This window comes from Bos javanicus, chromosome 5 (genome assembly GCF_032452875.1).
Source record: "Bos javanicus breed banteng chromosome 5, ARS-OSU_banteng_1.0, whole genome shotgun sequence".
Taxonomy (NCBI): domain Eukaryota; kingdom Metazoa; phylum Chordata; class Mammalia; order Artiodactyla; family Bovidae; genus Bos; species Bos javanicus.
In genome coordinates this window covers 63,103,017-63,128,743 of record NC_083872.1, presented here as the reverse complement: position 1 = coordinate 63,128,743, position 25,727 = coordinate 63,103,017, and positions in this window count along the sequence as shown.

Sequence of the window (25,727 nt, the reverse complement as noted above, 5' to 3'; positions counted from 1 at the left end):
GAATCTTGACTTATACAGTATCATCCTGATTGATACACCTTCTCAGGAATACGGAGATTGAATTAATCCAAACTAAAGTCATTCAAAAGCCCCACTTTTTAAGAAGTCTAAAACCTGAATAGGTCCTATATAAATACAGTTATCAAGCAAAAAATTTAAAAAATAGTCATATCCTTTGCCTCTTGAGTAATTATTACAAGCAAGGTGACCTTCCTAGAACCCTTACCTTGGTGTGTTCCTGACCAGACTTTCAGGGGTATTTGAAGGAAGGAGAGAAACAGTGGAAACACATGATGCAAAGAGAAAGTCCTGTGAATCTCAGCCTTACCAGGTATCAGTCAGTCTGTGCCAATTGCTTGGAGACCATGATGACCAAACAGAAACTCAGGAGAATCTTCCTTCAGGTATCAATTATGGAATAACTATGGCATCAGGCCCTGTGTTTACTGTATCTTGGGGGAAATTCCTCAACGCATAGTGCTTCCTGTCCCAGAGAACAGCTTTTGTAAAATTTAGAAATTTGCCGAAGTGCCATGCCCCGACAATTATTTGAGATGCCCTTCTTTCCTCTTCAGCATATTCAAAGCTTCCTTACTCCCAACTGCCTTTTGAAGCCTGCTTCTCTGCCACACACACCAGCGTAAAACTAAATGTGAGCCCTGTAAGGTATTGCTTCTGATTTGTTCCCACGAGAGGCATTTCTAGTCCTTTACTACACTGGCTGTTACCATGGTCTGTTTTGTGATTGTCCGTTGGCCACCTCATGCGAAGAGTTGACTCACTGGAAAAGACTCTGATGCTGGGAGGGATTGGGGGCAGGAGGAGAAGGGGACGACAGAGGATGAGATGGCTGGATGGCATCACTGACTTGATGGACGTGAGTCTGAGTGAACTCCAGGAGTTGGTGATGGACAGGGAGGCCTGACGTGCTGCGATTCATGAGGTTGCAAAGAGTCGGACACGACTGAGCAACTGAACTGAACTGAAACTAGGGGGTAGGCTGTTTACAGCCTGGGGGCAGAATTCAATCCTCTATGTATGCATGTGTATAAATATGGACTGTAGCCTACCAGGACTCCTCTGTCCTTGGGATTTCCCAGGCAAGACTACTAGAGTGGGTTGCCATTTCCTTCTCCAGGGATTGAACTCATGTCTCCTGCATTGTCAGGTGAATTCTTTACCACTGAGCCACCAGGGAAGCCCAGACTTACATTTACATTTATATAAAACATATCACTAACTTATCACATTTATTGAAAAATATAATGATTTTTGCATTTTAAATGGTTGAAAAATCAAAAGGATAGTAGTTTGTGACATAAAAATAATATGAAACCAAGCTTGATGTCCATATGTCAAGTTTTATTGCAATACAGCTATGCCCATTCATTCCTGCATGGGGTGTGGCTTCTTCCACATCCTGAGACCTAGTTGGAGAGTGGCAACAGATTGTATAGCCTACAAAGGCTAACATACTTATTAAAGCTGGCTCTTTACAGGAAAGGTTTGCTGACTTCTAGCCTAAGTAACGGAGAAGGCAATGGCACCCCACTCCAGTACTCTTGCTTGGAAAATCCCATGGACTGAGGAGCCTGTTAGGCTGCAATCCATGGGGTCACTAAGAGTCGGACACGATTGAGCGACTTCCCTTTCACTTTTCACTTTCATGCATTGGAGAAGGAAATGGCAAACCACTCCAGTGTTCTTGCCTGGAGAATCTCAGGGACAGCAGGGCCTGGTGGGCTGCCATGGGGTCACACAGAGTCGTGCACAACTGAAGTGACTTAGCATAGCATAGCATAGCCTAAGCATATAAATTTTGCTCCGATCCCTGACTTGAAACTGTTGTTACTGTCTCTGATGTGTTCCTAGGAGCCTGGTGAAAATCAACACTTTTATAGTGGGTTCTGTCTTGGACTTTGCCTTTCTTTTTTTTTTTTTCCTGATTTTGACTAACTTCTGAAACTTCAGAGGAATAAGCACTGCCTTCACTACAGCTTTGCCTGAAATAATGGAATATGACCTACTGGTCCATATTCCTCCATGGTTCACATAACCTTTCCAGGAAGGCTCAGCTAAGTTTAGAAAACAAAACACAACAGAAACCTAACTTTTTTTTTCTTTCAATTTAAATTTCACAGAAGAGTTTTATATCCTGGTTCATGCTGGTTTTGGGAAGCTTGGCAATTTGGGGGTTAGAGTTGAAGGGTAAATGACCTGAAGAGTGAAAACTCAGACCTTTGATCTGGCTGGCCCTTCCTTTCTGATTTTATATGTGGTTCAGCAAAACTGTGTGAATTGTCCTGATCCAGGGTTCTGATTCTATTATAAACCAAAGATAAGTAGATATTTGGCACAGGGGCGCCAGACAAGCACTGGGAGTAATCTGCGGATGTGCAAACCTCCATCCTCACCAGAGGTCCTGTGACACGGCAGGAAGCTCACAGCAGGAGGAAGAGTTTGCTTTTCCACAATAGGACTTGAGTTCTTCCTCTGGAAAATGGCAAGCGCCACTCTTTTTTCCCTAAAGAGTCTTATGTTGCAATATCCTAAAATAAAGTCCTCTTCCAGCAAACAGAACAGATTTCCTGTCCACCTTTTGTCTCCCAGCAGGAAAGCAAGTCTAATACCTTTACAGTTCCTCAGGCCTCATCTAGTGACCCCACTGAAAACTTAACTTCTTAATTTATCCCATTCCTTCTCTTCATAAACAGGGCTGATTCTGAAGGATCTGAGTGTCTTTTTACTTTTTCTTTTCGTATTTCTTTACTCCCGCTTCCCCCCACCAGACATCTCTTTCCCTAACATACTCTATTAGAGTTTGATCCCTGGGTGGGGAAGATCCCTAGAGGAGAGCATTCTTGCCTGGAGAATCCCATGGACAGAGGAGCCTGGCAAGCTGTGGTCAATAGGATCGCGAAGGGTTGGACAGTATTTAGCAGAATAGACTTAGCACCCATGCACAGACTACTTCAAAATCTAATTCAAAACGTTTTGTGTTCTCATATAAAAGCCTCAGTTTTAGTACTCCTTTTTGGTATTAAATATTTAAAGAGACTTGTAATGATATTTTTGTTTAACGCTGCTGAGTCTCCCAAGGACATTACCTCTCCTGACTGGTTGAATACATTGCACTGGGATAAAGATGATTTAGTTTTAAATGATGCAGTTTCCTGGAGGAATTCTAAGCGAATTTTGGACCATGATTTACAAAACAAACTGTTGTTTAGTACTTTTGATCCAGGTGTTTAAAAGGTGTTTAAAACCAACACCTTTTAAAGCAGCCACATATATTACCAGACCCATTTAAAAGCTTCTTACTCTGTGTCCTCTTCTTTGGGCTTAGTTCTTAGGTCAGAATGTCAATTACACTCTTAAAAAGTGGTTATTAATTGTCCAAGTAAAATGTTAATGATTCAGGAAAATATCTGTCCTTTTCAAGAAGACTTTCTCTTCATATTTAGAAGTAAAACACAGACAGGCTACTTCAGGGTGATAATATCCTGGAGCAAGATGAAATAATTTGACAGATAATAAAAAAATGATTCTTATTTGGAATAGGAAACTCCGAATTGGCTGATTTGGGAAGTTGAAATCCAAGGACAAAATAATAAATAGCATGTTTTGAAATGTCTTTCTATGGGGCATTTATAATGTAAACTGAGGATTGCTTAATGGTTTATTTGAATTGCCAGTGGTACAGAAAAGAGCAAATAGAGAAGAAAGAAGAAAGGAAAGTTCTTTATTACAGGTATCAGAGTAGCACACTGATTAAGAAAGAAATTAACTATGCAAACATGATTACAGTAACATCAATGGAACTTTAAATAAAAGAAAAAAAATCACTTACATTTCTGCTACTTCCAAATCAATCTGTTCTCCTTTTTTTTTTTAAGGATTCTTTTGTTCTGTTAATTAGGTGGAACATTGTTTGTTGGCCATTTCCAAACTATAAGGCAGACAGCCCAGGGATGTTTTGTTTTGCTTTAGTATTGTAATAATGCTAATCTTTGTGCAAATTTAGGAAAAACTTTTGCATTGTTTTCCTAGAATAAATCCACAGAAATAAGATTTCTGAATAAAAGGACATTACCATTTTAATAGTTCTTTATTATGTTAACTCTAAAAATTATCATATCATTTTATTTTATGCAAGTACACTGCCTCATCTGGATATTTTAATTTGAAATCAAGTTGGTATAAAATGGTGCTGTGTGCTAAGTCGCTTCAGTTGTGTTCAACTCTTTGTGATTCTGGACTGTAGTCCACCAGTCTCTTCTGTCCATGGGGTTCTCCAGGCAAAAATACTGGAGTTGCCATGCCCTCCTCCAGGGGATCTTCCCGACCCAGAGAAGGAACCTGTGTCTCTTAAGTCTCCTGCCTTGGCAGGCAGGTTCTTTACCACTAGTGCCACCTGGAAAGCCCATAAAATGGTGCTTTATTGTTATTTCAGTGCTTATTTCTATCAATATTAGATGGATTGAACATTTCCCCATATTTGTATCTACTAATTATAATTTCTATTTTGGGGTGCAAACTCTTTGATTATATTATATATTTATTTGTGTCCTGGGAGCCTTAATAGTGTTCTTACCAGATTTTCACAAGTGCATTTTAATGTAGGTATTAACCCTTTGCTTAATTACTCTGAATATTATTTTGTCCATTGTATTGCTTTCCAGTTTTTTTGGTTTATCATGTTTTGAATTTTGAATGATAAAATAATTGGTCCTATCTTTTGTAGTTTCTTCTGTTGCTTCAAAACTTAGAAAATTATGTTAAACTCAAGATCAAATTTCATGAGGTCCTAGTGCATAGGGGGAATTTAATGGTAGTGGGAGCTGAGTAAGGAAATCAAGACAGATAGAGCTAAAGTTATACAATTGTTAGAGTGTGCATATGAAATATTTTCCCATAGAGAAATTGTATTGTCCCTACTGAGAAGTATTAATACTATCAGCATGACTGATACCTATGATGCCCAACTGTGCAATAAGAATGAAGAAGGGAGCATATCACTTTCTGAGAAATTTAGCCTCAAGAAGGTAGCCAACTAGTTTATCCACATTCAGGATAATTTTGTTTTTTTGTTTTGGTTGCTTGAGATGAATGGCTGTAAATAGAAGTCTAACTAACAGCATAGCTTCGGGAAAGAATGAAATCTCACAATGATGCAACTGTTGCTAAATAATTTCCTGCTTGTCCCTAGAGTGGCCAGTTTCAGAAGGATCAGGGAGATCTCATCTTATACCATGTTACACCAAAGATGGAGGGGTCAAGAAATTACACTTCCTCATTGCCACATGCCTGTACTTACAATAAGCAAAGATTTTCTGGGATATCCTCAATTCAGGTACTCTGTTTTGTTAATCTACAGTGCAGCCTACTTGCCAGATCACAGGTCCCAGCTTCTGTTCAAAACAGCAGAGTCAACATAGGAATTTGGCAACAAATTCTGAGCTGTTCTCACCTCAACTCCTCTCTTCTAACCCATTTTACTTATTTTCATGGACTGAACAACACACTTTTATGTTCAATTCTCAGTCTCAGAAAGTCTAATGGTTCTTTATTATACATTGCAATAAGCCCAAACTTCTTTTTTCCATCTTTAAAGACTCTGCCCCACTTAGGTAACCTTATTATTCTTGTTTCCTGGACACTCTTTCGCTCTAGTCAAGTACCTCTGATCTCTTTTCCTTGCAGTTGACCTGTTCATTTCCACCTGTTATGCTGTTGTTTTCCTTTTGTCAATCTGTTCCAGCAGCTAAAATAGAATATAATAGACTGGGTGGCTTATAAACAACAAAAATTTATTTGCAACCATTCTGGAGGCTGGTGAGTCCAAGGTCAAGGCAGATTTGGCATCTGGGGAGAGCTTGCTTCCTGATTCATACATGTCTTCACGTGGTGGAAGGACAAGGAGTATTTCTGGGGTCACTTTATAAGGGTACTAATCCCATTCTTGAGAGCTCCACCCTCATGGCCTAATTGGCTCCCAAGGGCCCCACCTCCACACTTCACACTGGGATTAGGTTACTTTTTTTTTTTTAATTTTTATTTTATTTTATTTTTTAACTTTAAAATATTGTATTGGTTTTGCCATACATCAAAATGAATCCGCCACAGGTATACATGGGATTAGGTTTCAACATATTAATTTTGTGGGGAACACAAACATTTAGTCTATAGTGCTTTCTTTGCCTAATGCTTTCCTCCTGGAATACTTTCCCTCCTTTCCTCACTTAAAACCAAACTCACTGGTCAAGCCCTAACTCAAGTCTGACATTAAACAAAGCAAAGGACAGTATAGAACTCATGCTCCTTGAGAAGTTTAGATGCCATTGCACAGATAAATCTCTGGACAGAATCGATTCATTAAACACTGCTCTAGCCTCTTAGAGATGGATTGATGTTCTCTTTATGTGTCTACTGGTCTTTTTTGACAAGTGCACATCTCTTGGGGAGAAGGCAATGGCACCCCACTCCAGTACTCTTGCCTGGAAAATCCTGTGGATGGAGGAGCCTGATAGGCTGCAGTCCATGGGGTCACTAAGAGTCGGATACGACTGAACGACTTCACTTTCACTTTTCACTTTCATGCACTGGAGAAGGAAATGGCAACCCACTCCAGTGTTCTTGCCAGGAGAATCCCAGGGACGGGGAGCCTGGTGGGCTGCCGTCTATGGGGTCGCAGAGAGTTGGACAAGACTGAAGAGACTTAGCAGCAGCAGTGGCAGCACATCTCTTGGGCAGTATTCAGGTTCTTAAAGGATACTGGAGAGGTACCCCTCCCCCACCCCCAATACTGCTTGCAAATGTGATCAGTATATTGGATGTACTGGCTTTGGATAGTTATGTAGAGTTGGGCCATAGAGCACCAAGAATTGATGCCTTTGAACTGTGGTGCTAGAGAAGACTCTGAGAGTCCCTTGGATTGCACGGAGATCAAGCCAGTCCATCCCAAATGAAATCAACCCTGAATATTCATTGGAAGGGCTGTTGTTGAAGCTGAAGCTCCAATACTTTGGCCACATGATGGGAAGAGCCAACTCATTTGAAAAGACCCTAATGCTGGGAGAGGTTGAAAGCAGGAGGAGAAGGGGATGACAGAGGATGAGATGGTTGGATGGCATCAATGGATTCAATCTACATGGGTTTGAGCAAACTCTGGAAGAGAGTGAAGGATAGGGAAGCCTGGCATTCTGCAGTCCATAGTGTAGCATTTCAGACACCACTGAGTGACTGAACAACAATAAAAACAATTGACTTTGGGTGTTATGCCAGTAGGAAACCACTTTATTTCTTCTTACCGCTGCCTTCAAATCAAACCTTTACATAAACTCCAAACTCCTGATGGTGTCTCAGGTTTTTGTTTCTCTGGATGTGGGGGATTAGAGCAATTTCAGTTATTAAAAATTCCAGCCCAATCTAAATCAAGATTTTAATCACATGTCTAATGAAAAGATTCTCCTTCCATGTGTTCCCAGAGACTTGATGTGGGAAAGGGGGAGGCAAAGTCTGCCTTTGCTTCCTTCCTCTTTCCACCTTTTGAACCTGCCTGCTAGATGCACAGTTAGGGGTGAGGAGGGGCTAGAAGTTGAGGGACATTTTTAAAAAACTTAATTAGTCTAGTCTGCAAATAACCCTCTGCATAGTCAATATGCAAATACTGACCATTTTTAAAATAAGGTGCTTGTGTTGGTTCTTTGGGGACACCCTGTTGGAGCCCTCTGACTCTGCAACATTTCTGAGAGGTACTCTCTTGCTGCTCTCTTGTGACATGTCCTCAGTCCTCCTCCAGCAGTTCATACTGGGTGACCTCTTTTTGATGGAGTGTGGTCCACTGGAGAAGGGAATGGCAAACCACTTCAGTATTCCTGCCTTGAGTACCCCATGAACAGTATGAAAAGGCAAAAAGATAGGACACTGAAAGATGAACTCCCCAGGTTGGTAGGTGCCAAATATGCTACTTGAGATCACTGGAGAAATAACTCTAGAAAGAATGAAGAGAAGGAACCAAAGCAAAAACAATACCGAGTTGTGGATGTGACTGGTGATGGAAGCAAGGTCCAATGCTGTAAAGAGCAATATTGCATAGGAAGCTGGAATGTTAGGTCCATGAATCAAGGCAAACTGGAAGTGGTCAAACAGGAGATGGCAAGACTGAATGTCAACATTTTAAGAATCAGCGACTAAAATGGACTGGAATGGGTGAATTCAACTCAGATGACCATTATATCCACTACTGTGGGCAAGAATCCTTTAGAAGAAATGAAGTAGCTATCATAGTCAACAAAAGAGTCTGAAATGCAGTAGTTGGATGCAGTCTCAATAACGACAGAATGATCTCTGTTTGTTTCCAAGGCAAACCATTCAATATCACAGTAATCCAAATCTATGCCCCAACCAGTAATGCTAAGAAGCTGAAGTTGAACGGTTCTATGAAGACCTACAAGACCTTCTAGAATTAACATCCAAAAAAAGATGTCCTTTTCATTATAGGGGACTGGAATGCAAAAGTAGGAAATCAAGAAACACCTGGAGTAACAGGCAAATTTGGCCTTAGAATACGGAATGAAGCAGGGCAAAGGCTAGTAGAGTTTTGCCAAGAGAATGCATTGGTCATAGCAAACACCCTCTTCCAACAACACAAGAGAAGACTCTACACATGGACATCACTAGATGGTCAATACAAAAATCAGATTGCTTATATTCCTTGCAGTTAAAGATGGAGATGCTCTATATAGTCAGCAAAAACAGGACCAGGAGCTGACTGTGGCTCAGATCTTGAACTTCTTATTGCCAAATTCAGACTTAAATTGAAGAAAGTAGGGAAAACCATTAGACCATTCAGGTGTGACCTAAATCAAATCCCTAATGATTACACAGTGGAAGTGAGAAATAGATTTAAGGGACTAGATCTGATAGAGTGCCTGATGAACTATGGTCAGAGGTTGATGACATTGTACAGGAGACAGGGATCAAGACCATCCCCAAGAAAAAGAAATGCAAAAAAGCAAAATGGCTGTCTGAGCAGGATTTACAAATAGCTGTGAAAAGAAGAGAAGCGAAAAGCAAAGGAGAAAAGGAAAGATATAAACATCTGAATGCAGAGTTCCAAAGAATAGCAAGGAGAGATAAGAAAGCCTTCTTCAGTGATCAGTGTGAAGAAATAGAGGAAAACAACAGAATGTGAAAGACTAGAGATCTCTTCAAGAAAATTAGAGATACCAAGCGGACATTTCATGCAAAGATGGGCTTGATAAAGGACAGAAATGGTATGGACCTAACAGAAGCAGAAGACATTAAGAAGAGGTGGCAAGAATACACAGAAGAACTGTACAAAAAAGATCTTCACGACCCAAATAATCACGATGGTGTGATCACTCACCTAGAGCCAGACATCCTGGAATGTGAAGTCAAGTGGGCCTTAGGAAGCATCACTACGAACAAAGCTAGTGGAGATGATGGAATTCCAATTGAGCTATTTCAAATCCTAAAAGATGATGCTGTGAAAGTGCTACACTTCAGTATGCCAGGAAATTTGGAAAACTCAGCAGTGGCCACAGGACTGGAAAAGATCAGTTTTCATTCCAATCCCAAAGAAGGGCAATGCCAAAGAATGCTCAAATTACCGCACAATTGCACTCATCTCACACGCTAGCAAAGTAATGCTCAAAATCCTCCAAGCCAGTCTTCAACAGTATGTGAACCATGAACTTCCAGATGTTCAATCTGGTTTTAGAAAAGGCAGAGGAACCAGCAATCAAATTGCCAACATCTGCTGGATCACTGAAAAAGCAAGAGAGTTCCAGAAAAACATCTACTTCTGCTTTGTTCACTATGCCAAAGCCTTTGACTGTGTAGATCACAATAAACTGTGGAAAATTCTGACAGAGATGGGAATACCAGATCACCTGACCTGCCTCTTGAGAAACCTGTATGCAGGTCATGAAGCAACAGTTAGAACTGGACATGGAACAACAGACTGGTTCCAAATAGGAAAAGGAGTACGTCAAGGCTGTATATTGTCACCCTGCTTATTTAACTTATATGCAGAGTACATCATGAGAAATGCTGGGCTGGAAGAAGCACAAGCTGGAATCAAGATTGCTGAGAGAAATATCAATCACCTCAGATGCCGGGGTCCAGCCCCGGCTGATCCAGGGTATTCGAAGGAGAGACGGCGTAGGCGAGGATCAGGAAACAACTGCTTAATTAAACATTAATTAAGGATATAAAGAGTAATAGAATGAGGATAGCTCAGTGAGGAAATTCAGTGGAGAAAAGAGGCTGAGTAGCTTGGTTTACGCGGGAGAGCAATAAAACTTCAAGACAAGAAGTTTGCACCACTTACGTAGGCCGCAGGCATCCTTCTGTTCTCCCAAAGGAGAGGAGATACTGAGGCCTCCCCGGTTGGATCTTAGAATCCCAGGCATAATTAGCAAGCATGGCAGGTTCCGCACTCCAGATGGAGACTCAGCCAGAATTTGAGAGAGAGAGTGACATGGGGAGACCAAGTTTCGGTGAACAAGGCCCGCACTTTATTTTCCAAAGTAGTTTTTATACCTTAAGTTGTGCATAGAGGATAATGGGGGAAGGGGTAGAGTCATGCAGTAAGCCAGGCTTTCTTCCTGCAAACTTATCATATGCAAAAGTTTAGGTGATTTGCATCATCTTCTGGCCCGGAGACCTGTTAACATTTTAAGAAACTTATTTTTCTCTAAAGGTGATTATTCTAAAGTCAGGCACCAGCCTCTAAAAAGCACTGGACAAAGCTGCATTCCTATAGGGCAAAGGTGAGGTGGGCTCAATCAAGAAAAGAATTAACTCAAGGGTCCAAGATTACAAACATTGAGGCTACTACTTACATTTCTATACACCCATTATATCAATCAATACACTGCCAAGGACACAGTAGGTAAGGAGTATGGAGACTCAGCAGCAAACATGGGCCCAATAAGTGAAAAACCCTTCACCAATACAATTTCTAATCAATCTTTTAACTACTCAAAAGAATCTGTGTTTAGACAGTTTAGAACATCTCCTGCCTCTCACAGTTGGGAGGCTCTGAACAATCACATGTGGCCGGAAAAACCTATTCAGGCAGGCTAGAGGATTTCCAAAGGAGTTTGTAGGTTGAAACACTGTCACACCCAGGAATTATTAACTGAAGCTGTAAGCTAACTCTTTTTTTAGAGAGAGGTAGTGGGGGACAGCCCCCCCTAAAGTCAGAGGTTTAGGTGAAAGCACAAAGCAGAAAGTAGGCAGACTCTGGTTTGGGGGGTAGATGCTCGAGAATTTCCAGGGGGACTCCTGAGGCTCCATCCCGCCTTTGCGTATGCTGAGCCTCCTTCCTCATGACCTTTGCCACGGGAGGAGTTCCTCACGCTGGCTCCTGGCAGTGATAGACTTCCAGTTGAGCTCTTCCAGACCCTGAAAGATGATGCTGTGAAGGTGCTGCACTCAATATGCAATATGCACTCAATATGCAATATGCAGGCTCCCGGCACTCAGATATGCAGATGACACCACTCTTATGGCAGAAAGTGAAGAACTAAAGAGCCTCGTGATGAAAGTGAAAGAGGAGAGTGAAAAAGTTGGCTTAAAGCTCAACATTCAGAAAACTAAGATCATGGCATCGGGTCCCGTCACTTCATGGCAAATAGATGGGGAAAGAGTAGAAACAGTGGCTGACTTTATTTTTTTGGGCTCCAAAATCACTGCAGATGGTGACTGCAGCCATGAACTTAAAAGATGCTTACTCCTTGGAAGGAAAGTTATAGCCAACCTAGACAGCATATTAAAAAGCAGAGATATTACTTTGCCAACAAAGGTCCGTCTAGTCAAGGCTATGGTTTTTCCAGTGGTCATGTATGGATGTGAGAGTTGGACTGTGAAGAAAGCTGAGCACAGAAGAATTGATGCTTTTGAACTGTGGTGTTGGAGAAGACTCTTGAAAGTCCCTTTGACTGCGAGGAGATCCAAGCAGTCCATCCTAAAGGAGATCAGTCCTGGGTGTTCATTGGAAGGACTGATGCTGAAGCTGAAACTCCAATACTTCAGCCACCTGACGCGAAGAGCTGACTCATTTGAAAAGACCCTGATGCTGGGAAAGATTGAAGGCAGGAGGAGAAGGGGACAACAGATGACCAGATGGTTGTATGGCATCACGGACTCAATGGACATGAGCTTGAGTAAACTCTGGGAGTTGGTGATGGACAGGGAGGCCTGGCATGCTGCAGTCCATGGGGTCGCAAAGAATCGGACATGACTCAGTTATTGAACTGAACTGAACTGAACTGAAATTTTTCTGTTGAGGCCATCTAGACCCTGGTGGGCAGAGTTCTTGGATGGGGTCTCCTTAAGGAGGCTCTAGCCTGGCTCTCCTCTGCAACATCCATTTAGCCCACAGGTTACCTGGCATGTTACCCCTCTGGATCCTAAAATTACAGTATTCTGTCTTTGGTTTCCATTACAGATAACTCCAGCCGTGCTCTCCTTCTTGGACTTTATGAGGTGAGAATCAGGCATAAGTCTCTGTGTTCCCCAGACTCCAGGGAACACGGATCAAATTCTCTGGGGTAGGCAGAAAATTGCCCCCCACTGTTGTACATGCCTTAAGCCCAGAAACCTGTTAGTATGTTCCCTCACATGACAAACTGGACTTTGCAGATGTAATTGAGGTTAGGGATTTTGAGATGGAGAGGGTAATCTGGTAGATCATCCAGGTGAATCCCAGTGCATTGTCCTGGTGGATGTTTCAGTGTCAGAGGTCTCCAATAGGGTGTCCCCGAAGAACCAACAAAAGTACCCTGTTTGATAAATCATCAATATTTGGATATTGACTCTGCAAATGTGTCTTGGTGTGCCCAGTACATTATTTTAGCACCCTTACTCCCTCAGTCACAGTGCAGAGGCAGGAAAAGTCCCATTTAACATTTCTGGACAAGTTTTGTAAATCTTTGTCCCTTGTTCTGTGTTTCAGTACAGGTGCATATAAACCATCTCTAAGTATTTCCATTACTCACTAGCTGCCTGAATTCCTTTGCTGGACTTGGTCTCCTTAATAGAGACTCTGTTACTGAGTGTCCTCATGCATTTTGATAAACACATTCCTTGTGTTGGGGCCTGTACATTTTTGCTTATGTTTCTGGTCTGAAATAAATTTATGCAACCAAGTCAGCTCCTTCATGCTCTCATTCTATTTTATGTAAATTGGTAGAGACATATCATGTCTTAGGTCTATGGCTTCCAGAACATAAATGGAACTTCAGGTTTGGATGAGTTGAAGGGAATCTAAAGATGAGATCTTTGATTTGCTTCTTTCCTACCACTCCTGAATTTTCAATCATCTCTTCACACTGTCAAGGGGCTTCCTAGGTAGAGCACTGGTAAAGAATCCATCTGCCAAGGCAGGAGATACAAGAGATGTGGATTTGGTCCCTGGGTTGGGAAGATCTCTTGGAGAAGGGAATGGCAAGCCACTGCAGTATTCTTGCTTGGAAAATCCCATGGACAGAGGAGCCTGGTTAGCTACAGTCCATGGGGTCACAAAGAGTTGGACACAACTGAGCGACTAAGTAGTCCTCACTGTCATCCAGGATATACAAGTGTGGGATCCAGGGGTGTTGTCCTACTTCCTGTGTCAGTTTATTCCATTATGGAGATTTTTTTTTGAGCTCCTTGAAGGCAAGGGCCAAATCTTATTATCATGGCAACACCAGGCCAGCTCAGAGCCTGGAACAAAGCAGGAACTCAGCAAATGAATGAGTGAATGAACAAATATCATCAGGCCCCAAACTGGCTTCCGTAACATCTTCCTTGGGATGATTCAGAAGGATTTAAATCCCTTCTCTGCAGACTGGCCTTTAACTATATGAAGCTACTTTGTGCTAATTAATTAAGTCTTTTCATGTGATATATTTTCAATTCCCCAAAGGATATTCCTGCACATCGGTTATAACCCTTTCTACTTTAATTGTATGATAGCCTCCTAAGGAATGTTCAGTTTTCTGAAATGAATTCAGTAGGAGGGTGGGCCGGAAGTGATTGTGTAACTCTTGCAAAAGGCTGTGGTTTGAATCTTTCCAAAAGTCTTATCTCAGCAGCCCAGACGCAGGACTGTGCCAATAGTCACAGCTTCTCTGTTTACCATTGTGTAGTCTGCAGATAGCACTGGTGAGGGCCAAGGGCTTATATGGAAGGCGTCACGGTGTGTTTTAAGTGTGACAGGATATCAAATGGAACTTTTCATTGTGTCTTGATATTTCATCTGAAGCTTCAAAGTTGAGAACAAAAATGATAAGTATTCCTAGGTTTCTGAATGGGGTGCTAGTTAATACTAGACGTATCCATGCAGAAATTGTAAAAAGACAGCAAAAAGTTGACTGTGTATCAACTTGCCATCACACACCTCCAGCTGATGCAGGAGAAGGGGTTTGATTAAAGACTCTCTGGAGGTAGTGGACACTATTGTGGCATTTCCCTTTCTCTTCTTATGGGGAGACCTTTGAGAGAACTGGGGGCTCCAGTGGTACCCTGGGATTGGAATAGAGCAAGATGAGAGAATTCATGGAGAAATGGATATGTGTCCTGTGAAACTTAGGCATATGAATAAATAGGACCTAGGGCTTACCTCCTGCCTTATGAGTCTGGAATGTGGGAGGCTGGTCAGAACTATGATCGATCTCTAAATGAGTGAAGAAGGCTGTAGTGAGCCTGTCTGCACTGCCGGAATTTCCAGTGGTGAGGACATGCGTGTTCTAGGAATTACAAAGGAAGATAACTGACCTTGAACCAGGAGCTCTGCTGATGGTGTGAAGGGACCCAGCAATAAGCTGCCCTATGGTGTATTTCTGAGCAGGAGTTGAGCTGTTTGCAAGAAGCTCCTGGGAGAAGTGGGAGAATGCATCAGGGTTAAATGGGGCTTTCTAGCCAGGCTGTTCCCACCGGGAGCCTTTGAAAGCCCCACAAATGACCCCACTGGAGAGAGCCAACAAGTGGGCTCCTACCTCAAGACCAGGGTCTACTGTGTTGCAATAGTACCAACCATGAAAGAAACTCTCTCCTTTTCCTCTGATCCCTGTGCCCTATGCTTTGACCCTGGAGAAGCCAGAAGCAGCGGGAGGGGAAAGAGAGTGAAGGAGATGCAGGAAGGACAGGTAGTACTTCCTTCCCACGCTCTAGGCCTGCCAATCCAGGAGATGCGGGAGACCCGGGTTCAACTCCTGGGTCAGGAAGGTCCCCTGGAGGAGGAAATGGAAGTCCACTCCAGTATTTTTGCCTGGAAAATCCCACAGACAGAAGAGCCTAGTGGCCTACAGTCCATGGGGTCACAAAGAGTTGGACACAATTTAGCGACTGAACAACAATAACAAGAAGGTTGTAGTCACTGTGTCTCTGGTTGGGGTGGGGCTCCAGGTATGGTGACAGGGGACTCCGATTTGTGTATGTGATTGAAGTTTTAAACAGGACTTTTAAAATGAGTTGTGGGGTTTATTTGGCTGTAGTAAGCAGCCTGTGGGATCTTAGTTCGCAGACCTGGGATCGAACCCATGCCTCCTGCAGTGCAAGCACAGAGTCCTAGACACTGGGAATTCCCTGATGAGTTTTAATTCTTCAAAGTAGCTTTACAAATCTGTCGGGGCAGGCTTGAGATATTTCCTAGAGATGAGAAAGGGTAATTTGTCACAGCATGTTGAGAAGAAGTGATTAGAGAAAAATAAAATTATTAATATTATCTGGGGAACACCAGTGAGGTTAGCCCATTTGATAAACTAAGTAAACGAGGGATAGGTGGATAACAGACAATTCTCGGGAACTTTGGGCAAGGAAAACTGGTCAAGGTAATAACATTTTCAATGCAAATGTGGATTAGCAAGTTTCCAACTGAAAATCATGGTACTGGGCTAGAAATTCCCAGTACTTGTTCTCCAAAAAAGAACAGACAGACAATACCTTTCAAAAACTAGAACACACATGTTTAGTGTATTGGCAGATCTAGGAGAACTTTCATTTACTAAACAGCCAGTGGAAATGGATTGAGAAACACGTGTGGCCTGAGATAGAGGAAGTATTTTTGTCTAAAAATAATAAGAGGTACAAACTATGATGTATAGAATAAGCTACAATAATATATTGTATAACATGAGGAGTATAGACAATATTTTATAATTATAAATGGAATATAACCTTTAAAATTGTGGATCACTATACTGTATACTTGTAATTATATAATACTGTACATCAACTATATTTCAGTTTAAAAAATTAAAAAAAATTCTCAAAGCACTTTTTATCAGTCTTCTACTGTCTCTACCTGGGTTCAAAATGCAGGGTGTGACTAGAGGAGGGGCCTGGAGCATGCTTCTCCTCACTGTTCCAATGGGTATCTTTCTTTCCTCAAACTCTCACTGTCTGGAGTTTCCAGAGATGAATGGCAGGAAGCACGAAGGGATGGGGGTTGGTGCGTTTCACCTTGGGGTGAGCCCTAGAAGCTAGACAGGAACTTCCCTGGTGGTCCTGTGGTTAAAACTCCGAGCTGCCAGTGCAGACGACCTGAATCAATCCTTTCTTGGTCAGGAAATGAAACCCTGCACACTGCAACTAAAAATCCCACATGCCTCAATATAGATGGAGGGTCCTATGTGCCTCAACTAAGACCTGGAGCAGCCAAATAAATGGATAAATAAATATTTTTTTAAAAAGCTAGATCACTTTGCATCTGTTCAGAAAATGAAAGAACCAACAACAGAGATGCAGTGGCACTAGATAAATTTCTGCTTGATCCTGGGAACTGGGCCAAGGAACTGTCAACAGCTTTTCCCCCAACATGGATTATAGAGTGGAATTATACTAGCGGCCAGTGATGCCAAGGAGAGAAGCAGTCCCTAACATTCAGGAATGAGTCCGGGGTGTCATTATAAGCTGGTGTGTGCTTACAGTTACATCTTGATGTGCTCTGGTTGGACGTAGGAAGTTTCACAGGACTTCAACATTAGACAAGGCCATTCCATGACCAGGATGCTTCAAAACCAACACGAGAGCACTCAGTAATCATGTCTGAACACAGACAATACAAGAACACTGTTCAAGTCACAAAATACCAAGCAGCCTCTGCCAGCTAAAATGAGTGACAGCTGCTTCCTTGCCATTATAACTTCTGCCTTGCTCCATTCTGCCCTCCTGTGAATAAAACTTACCGAGACACCCAATTATAAAATTGCCCTTGCTTTATGACAGTGCCTAATCTGCCAAATCACCCAATCAAAGCCCAGATCCTAAAATAAGTTCTTTCTACATCCTCTCACTGAACTGCCTCGTAGTTCCCCATGGCATAATGCTCTCTAACTCAATTGGTAATACATCAGACTTGTTCAGTGTGATACTGACTGGCCTTTGGTTTGAGGACAATGGACAGAGAATGGGATAATAGGTACTTGGCAAATACCAATTAAGGGTTAATCCCTCTTCTTTCAAAGATAAGCAGGCAATAAAATGAAACATGACATGGGGTCTAGGGGGAAAAACTGCTGCTGATAAAGAAAAAAGAAGAGCATCCTTGGACTTGGTTGGGGGCCCTAGCTATACATTTCTATAACTTCCAGTTTTGTACTGTTCATCACAGAATTCTGAGGAAACTAATATTTACTAGTGTGTTTGTTGCTCAGTTGTGTCTGACTCTGTGACCCCATGGACTGTAGCCTGCCAGGTTCCTCTGTCCATGGAATTCTCCAGGCAAGAATACTGGAGTGGGTAGCCATTCCCTTCTCCAGAGGATCTTCCTAACCCAGGGATCGAACTTGGGTCTACTGCATGGACGGCAGATTCTTTACCGTCTGAGCCACAAGGGAAGCCAAAATTAGTAGGAAATTGAAAATCCTAATTAAGGAGCCAAACTAATACTGTAGAAAATGGAAGTGGTAAGATTGAGAGGAAACCTGAGAGGTTTTCCTAGACCAAAGAAAAGAATAATGGGAAAGCACATAGTAGACACAAAGCAATTCAATCCAACAAGGATTTGTGTTCACTATGAAAAAACAAGAGTGATCTTCATGGGCGCAGTGCTAGTTATGCAAATTGGCTCTCTCAAAATGCATTCCAGCCCTCTATAGCATGCAGAGCCAAGTCTCACTCTTCCTAGAATTGCCTGCTGTATTATTGCTTCCCTGAGGGTACAGTGGTAAAGACTGCCTGCCTTTCAAGAGATGCAAGAGACATGGTTCGATCCCTGGTTTGGGAAGATCCCGGGAGGAGAGCATGGCCACCCACTCCAGTATTCTCTCCTGGAGAATTCCATGGGCAGAGGACCCTTGTGGCTATAGTCCACGGGGTCACAAAGAGTTAGACACGACTGAGCAACTGAGCATGTACGCACACGTGGGAGAGCAGCAGGCAGGGCTGTCGTGGGGCATCTAGTTTGCTGGTGCTGACTGTGGCAGAGGCAACTCTGGAGACAGCTTTTCAGTTTGGCAATCAGCTTCCTGATAGGGGCAGAGGTGGCTGAGTTCTGGAGCCAGCAGGGGTTGCAATGGCTCTTGTCTTGGCAGGCAGCCTCCTGACTCTGGACTCCCTGACTAGTGCTGGAGCAGCGGCTTTCTTGGTAGCCCAGTTCTCAGATGTGCCTCTTGGAGTCAATCATGGAAGGCCAGTCTAGAGCAGCACCAGCCTATAGAAATGTAACAACACACATATATCATTTAAACTTTTCTAGTATGTATGTGTACTCAATGTGTCTGACTCTTTGTGACCCCATGGACTGTAACCCACAGGTCCATGGGATTATCCCAGCAAGAATACTGGAGTGGGTTGCCATTTCTTGCTCCAGGGGATCCTCCTGACCCAGGGATTGAACCCATGTCTCCTGCATTGGCAGATGGATTCTTTACCACTGCACCACCTGGGAAGCCTACATTTTTCTAGTAGCTGTGGTTAAAGAAGTACAAAGAAATCAGTTCAGTTCAGTCACTCAGTCGTGTCTGACTCTTTGCGACCCCATGAATCGCAGCACGCCAGGCCTCCCTGTCCATCACCAACTCCCGGAGTTCACTCAGACTCATGTCCATCAAGTCGGTGATGCCATCCAGCCATCTCATCCTCTGTTGTCCCCTTCTCCTCCTGCCCCCAATCCCTCCCAGCATCAGAGTCTTTTCCAATGAGTCAACTCTTTGCATGAGGTGGCCAAAGTATTGCAGTTTCAGCTTTAGCATCACTCCTTCCAATGAACACCCAGGACTGATCTCCTTTAGAATGGACTAGTTGGATCTCCTTGCAGTACAAAGAAATAGGTGGCATTAATTTTAGTAATATATTTTAATACAATATATCCCCAAATACTCTTATTCCCACATATCGATATATCACTTTTTCTTGTACTGAGTAGCTATATGTGGCTCCTATATTGCACAGTGAAGGTCTAGAGCCTGTTTTTTCCTTCCTGGAAATTCAGTAGATAACTTAATACCCTGTAATGAATCTCTCTCTGCTTAAACTTGTAGGTTGTGTTTTCCACAATTAAACACTGGCTGATATAGCAGCAATAACCAGATAAGCATGAAAAGGACTCAGTCTATACCAGTAAAATTCATGAAAAGAAGCCGTACTAGACACTGGGACAAATTCTTTGAAATGCAAAGATAAAGACCCTCAGATGCATCCAGATAGTCCCCCTTGCCCCCTTGTAAATCTGTTAAAGAAAAACATACAGATTGGCCTTAGCCTTCTTTTCTGCAAAGATAAATGGCAGAAGAAAGTAGAATGATGACTATGTATTTGGGGGATAGAAGGTATGAGAATTTTATGCTCAGCCAGGTTGTTTTTCAGGTGTAAGCATAGCAGGAGGATAGATGCTTAAAGGCTTATGAAATATACCATTCGTATAGCTCTCTTGAAAAAGGTATTCGCTGGTATTTTCTTTTTCATATCAACCTTCTCCCTGTGACCTTGATCACATCATCTGTGATACTGCAACCTTAGGCACAGCTCAGCCTCTCCACTTGGCTGCCAGGCAAGCTGTCTATGGGCTCGGTGACTGGATCTGTGACTTTTCATTTTGTTTTTAAACAAATATAAAATTAAAAAAATTAAAATTGAGGTATAATTGACACACAACATTATGCCATTGACCCTTGAACAACTCAGGTGTTAGGGGTGCTGAAACTCCACACAATTGAAATTCTAAAAAATCTGTGTATAACTTCCAATTGGCCCTTGATATCTGAGATTCTTCTGCATCCTCTAAGTCCTTGTACCTACGGTTCTGCATTGACAGGTTCAGCCAGTTGTGGAGGGTGTAGTACTGTAGCATTTACTATTGAAATCCATTTACAGATGGACACATGCAGTTCAAATCCATGTTTTTCAAGGGTCAACTGTATTAGTTTCAAATGTTCAATGTAATGATTTTTAAAAATAATTTTTCAAGAAATTTATTTTCTTATTTATTGGCTGTGCTGGGTCTCTGTTGCTGCAAAGGCTTTTCTCTGGTTGTGGTACACCGGCTTCTCATTGTGGTGGCTTCTCTCATTGTGGAGTACAGGCTCTAGGCATGTGGGCTTCGGTAATTGCAGCTTCTGGGCTCTAGAGCACAGGTTCAACAGTTGTGGCACGCAGGCTTAGTTGCTCTGCAGCATATGGGATCTTCCTGGACTGGGGATCAAACCCTGTGTCTCCTGCATTGGCAGGCAGATTCTTTACCCTGAGTCACCAGGGAAGCCCCCAACATAATGCTTTGATATCTGTATTTGTTTAAAAATGAGCACAATGTCTAGTTAACATGGCCATGGCTGTTATTTTCTTCCATATTTTATGTATTAATAAAGGATCAGAGGAGAGGACCTCAAGATATGTATTAGTGATATCATTCTGGCAAGAAGCTTCTTAAAGATGTGGTTTAGATGACCAAAACATATCTCAAAGTGAAAGTTACAGAATTAAAGTATTACATTATTTTAGTTTTAAAGAGTTGGTGGAGACTGCACACACGCATGCCGAAGTTTATTAAAGTCTAACTGATTGACTAATTCTAGACACTTACAAAACGGAATGTGTTAGCATTCTTTAAAGTGAATATATGTAATTTGAATCCTAAAGTATCAGTTCAGTCACTCAGTCATGTCCAACTCTTTGTGACCCTGTGGACTGCAGCACTTCAGGCTTCCTGGCCATCACAAACCCCCGGAGTTTGCTCAAACACATGCCCATCGAGTCGGTGATGCCATCCAACCATCTCATCCTCTGTCCTCCCCTTCTCCTGCCTTAAATCTTTCCCAGCATCAAGGTCTTTTCAAATGAGTCAGCTCTTCGCATCAGGTGGCCAAAGTATTGGAGTTTCAGCTTCAATATCAGTCCTTGCAATGAATATTCGGGACTGATTTCCTTTAGGATGGACTAGTTGGATCTCCTTGCAGTCCAAGGGACTCTCAAGAGTCTTTTCCATCACCACAGTTCAAAAGCATCAATTCTTCGGAGCTCAGCTTTTTTAGAGTCCAACTCTCACATCCATACATGACTACTAGAAAAACCATACCTTTGACTAGATAGACCTTTGTTGGCAAAGTAATGTCTCTGCTTTTAATATGCTGTCTAGGTTTGTCATAGCTTTTCTTCCAAGGAGCAAGCATTTTTTAATTTCCTGGCTGCAGTCACCATCTTCAGTGATTTTGGAGCCTCCCCAAAATAAAGTTTCTTACTGTTTCCATAGTTTCCCCATCTATTTGCCATGAAGTGATGGATGCCATGATCTTAGTTTTCTGAAAGTTGAGTTTTAAGCCAACTTTTTCACTCTCCTCTTTCACTTTCATCAAGAGGCTCTTTAACTCTTCCTTGCTTTCTGCCATAAGGGTGGTGTCATCTGCATATCTGAGGTTATTAATATTTCTCCTGGCAAACTTGATTCCAGCTTGTGCTTCATCCAGCCTAGCATTTTGCATGATGTAGTCTGCATATAAGCAGGGTGACAATATACAGCCTCGACATACTCCTTTCTCAATTTGGAACCAGTCTATTGTTCCATGTCTGGTTCTAACTGTTGCTTCTTGACCTGCAAAAAGATTTCTCAGGAGATGGGTCAGGTGGTCTGGTATTCCTGTCTCTTGAAGAATTTTCCACAGTTTGTTGTGATCCACATAGTCAAAGGCTTTGGCGTTGTCAATAAAGCAGAAGTAGATATTTTTCTGGAACTCTCTGGCTTTTTCGATGATCCAGCGGATGTTGACAATTTGGTCTCTGGTTCCTCTGCCTTTTCTAAAACCAGCTTGAACATCTGGTGTTGGAAGCCACGTTAGGCATTACTGACAAAATGGAGACACAGCCCCAACCTCCTCTTCTCATCCCGAAGGCACGGTCCCAGGATGAAGGAGTTAGGTTTTGTGATTCTGACTTGTTCTTTCCTTTCTTTGGTTGGGTTGGCTGGAAAGAATGTTAAGGTTCTTGAGAGAAGCATGAGAAAGCACAAAGCCTTCTGCAGTTGTGCCCAGAAAATAATCTATAAAGTAACCATTGACATTTGTTCAAGGATTTTAACAAAGAATGTCCCAGGACGAGTATGTAGGCCACAGTTTGAGGCCATGGAAAGGATTGTTATCTGAGACCTGTTTGTGAGGGAAATGTTTATGGCAAAGGAAGTTTGCTGCGTTTAGGGTTTAGGAATAATTAATAATAGTTAGAAGCCTTTTTAGGAGACAGTGAGCTTAGGATACTAGGGGCAAGCAGGATTTAGAAAGATAAGAAATAAACTGAGGAATGTGGTATGCAGCCCAGACATAAGCATGAGTTACAATGTAATCACAAGTAAACACTATTCTGAGAGAATCCCTGAAGCAGGAACTCTGTTTGAAGGGCAACAATGAGACAATAAATCTGGGGGAGGGGGAACTGAAAATGTCAAACCTCTGACCTAATGCTTTTGTCAAAGTATAAAAGAAGACCTGATGCTTGAAATAAACATGTGTACCTCCAGTCAGAGGCTAAGTCATTCTTCGTGGACACAGCTCATCCCTTCAGGCTGATCCCCTGGCTGCTGGAGCTGGACTCTGGCAATCTGGAAGTTCACGGTTCACATACTGTTGAAGACTGGCTTGCTAGCGTGTGAGATGATGCAATTGTGCAGTAGTTTGAACATTCTTTGGCATTGCTTTACTTTGGGATTGGAGTGAAAACTGACCTTTTCCAGTCCTGTGGCCACTGCTGAGTTTTCCAAATTTGCTGGCATATTGAGTGCAGCACTTTCACAATATCATCTTTTAGGATTTGAAACAAGCTCAACTGGAATTCTGTCACCTGCACAATCTTTGTTCATAGTGATGCTTCCTAAGGACCACTTGACTTCGCATTCCAGGATGTCTGCCTCTAGGTGAGTGATCATGCCATCGTGGTTATCTGGGTCATGAAGAATCTTTTTTGTATAGTTCTGTGTATTCTTGCCACCTCTTCTTAATATCTTCTGCTTCTGTTAGGTCCATACCATTTCTGTTTTATTGTGCCCATCTTTGCATGAAATGTCCACTTGGTATCTCTAATTTTCTTGAAGAGATCTCTAGTCTTTCCCATTCTGTTGTTTTCCTCTATTTCTTTGCATTGATTGCTGAAGAAGGCTTTCTTATCTCTCCTTGCTATTCTTTGGAACTCTGCATTCAAATGGGTATATCTTTCCTTTTCTCCTTTGCCTTTCACTTCTCTTCTTTTCTCAGCTATTTGTAAGATCTCCTCAGACAACCATTTTGCCTTTTTGCATTTCTTTTTCTTGGAGATGGTCTTGAGCACTGCTTCCTGTACAATGTCACAAACCTCTGTCCATAGTTCTTCAGGCACTGTGTCTATCAGATCTGATCCCTTGAATCCATTTCTCACTTCCACTGTATAATCATAAGGAATTTGATTTATGTCATACCTGAATGGCCTAGTGGTTTTCCCTACTTTCTTCAATGTAAGTCTGAATTTGGCAATAAGAAGTTCAAGATCTGAGCCAGTCAGCTCCCGGTCTTGTTCTTGCTGACTGTATGGAGCTTCTCCATCTTTGACTGCAAAGACCATAATCAATCTGATTTCAGTGTTGACCATCTGGTGATGTCCATGTATAGAGTCGTCTCTTGTGTTGTTAGAAGAGAGTGTTTGCTATGACCAGTGCATTATCTTGGCAAAACTCTATTAGTCTTTGCCCTGCTTCATTCTGTACTCCAAGGCCAAATTTGCCTGTTATTCCAGGTGTTTCTTGACTTCCTACTTTTGCATTCCAGTCCTCTATAATGAAAAGGACATCTTTTTTGGGTGTTTGTTCTAGAAGGTCTTGTAGGTCTTCATAGAATTGTTCAACTTCAGCTTCTTCAGCATTACTGGTTGGGGCATAGACTTGGATTACTGTGATACTGAATGGTTTGGCTTGGAAATGAACAGAGATCATTCTGCCATTTTTGAGACTTCACCCAAGTACTGCATTTCAGACTCTTTTGTTGACTATAAGGGGGTACTCCGTTTCTTATAAGGGATTCTTGCCCACAGTAGTAGATATAATGGTCATCTGAGTTAAATTCACCCATCCAGTCCATTTTAGTTCACTGATTCCTAAAATCTCGATGTTCACTCTTGCCATCTCCTGTTTGATCACTTCCAGTTTGCCTTGATTCATGGACCTAACATTCCAGGTTCCTATCCAGTTTTAGACATTACTTCCATCACCAGTCACATCCGCAACTGGTGTTATTATAATATGTGACATAACAATGGAGATGGGTGGAAGAAAATGAATGTGATAAAATTAACAAACACATTCTAAACAAAAACTCACATTCACTTAGAAATGAGAAGAAAAGAAGAAACAATTTAAATATTTCACAGTTTGAAGTAGACTTTAAAAACTACAACTACAAATGATTTAGAAAATATTGGAAATGAGTACATCATAAGGAATGAGTCCAAAATTGAGTTCAGCAAGTTAATATTCTCAAGAGAATTCTTATGAAAAAAGCAACATTCAACCTAAGAAAAACTAACTGAATCAACCTAAGGAAAGCAGTGGTAAAAATGAAATATTAAATAACTTATTAACAGAAATCTTTGATTTAGAAAACAAAAAACTGTAGAATTGATACATTAATCTAAGACCCAACACATTGAGAAACCAATATCTTTGTCAAGAAAACCTTGGGAAAATAGAAAAAGAAAGAGAAAAAATGTTTAAACTGAATGAGAAATGAGATAAACTTATAAACACAGAAGAGTTTAAACTTTTAAATAAAAAAGTTCTAAAGGAAGAATTACTGAAGTTTGTATGAATGGAATGATTTAAGGCTGGCACTTGTTTTACAATACAGTGCTTCTCAGCTATGAGGTAAATAAGCTCTGAGGTTCTAATGTATAACATGGTGACTGTGGTTGTTAACACTGTTTTGTATAATTGAAATTTGATAAGATTTTAGATCTTGGAAGATTCTCATCAAGGGAAAAAAGATAAATATGTGGTAAGGTGGATGTGTTAATTAACTAGATTCGGGTAAATTTTTCAAAATATGTATGTGTGTCAAATCATCATTATGTACACTTTAGATATCTTACAATTTTATTTGTTAATTATGCTTCAGTAAAGCTGAAAAAATATAGGGCTCTATTTTAAAGAGGTGGTTGAGGAATAAGTGAAAGAATATTGGCAAAAATGTTGATTACTTTTAACGCTGGGTAATGGATATGTGGAGGTCTATTACATATTCTATTCTATTACATATTCTGTCTCA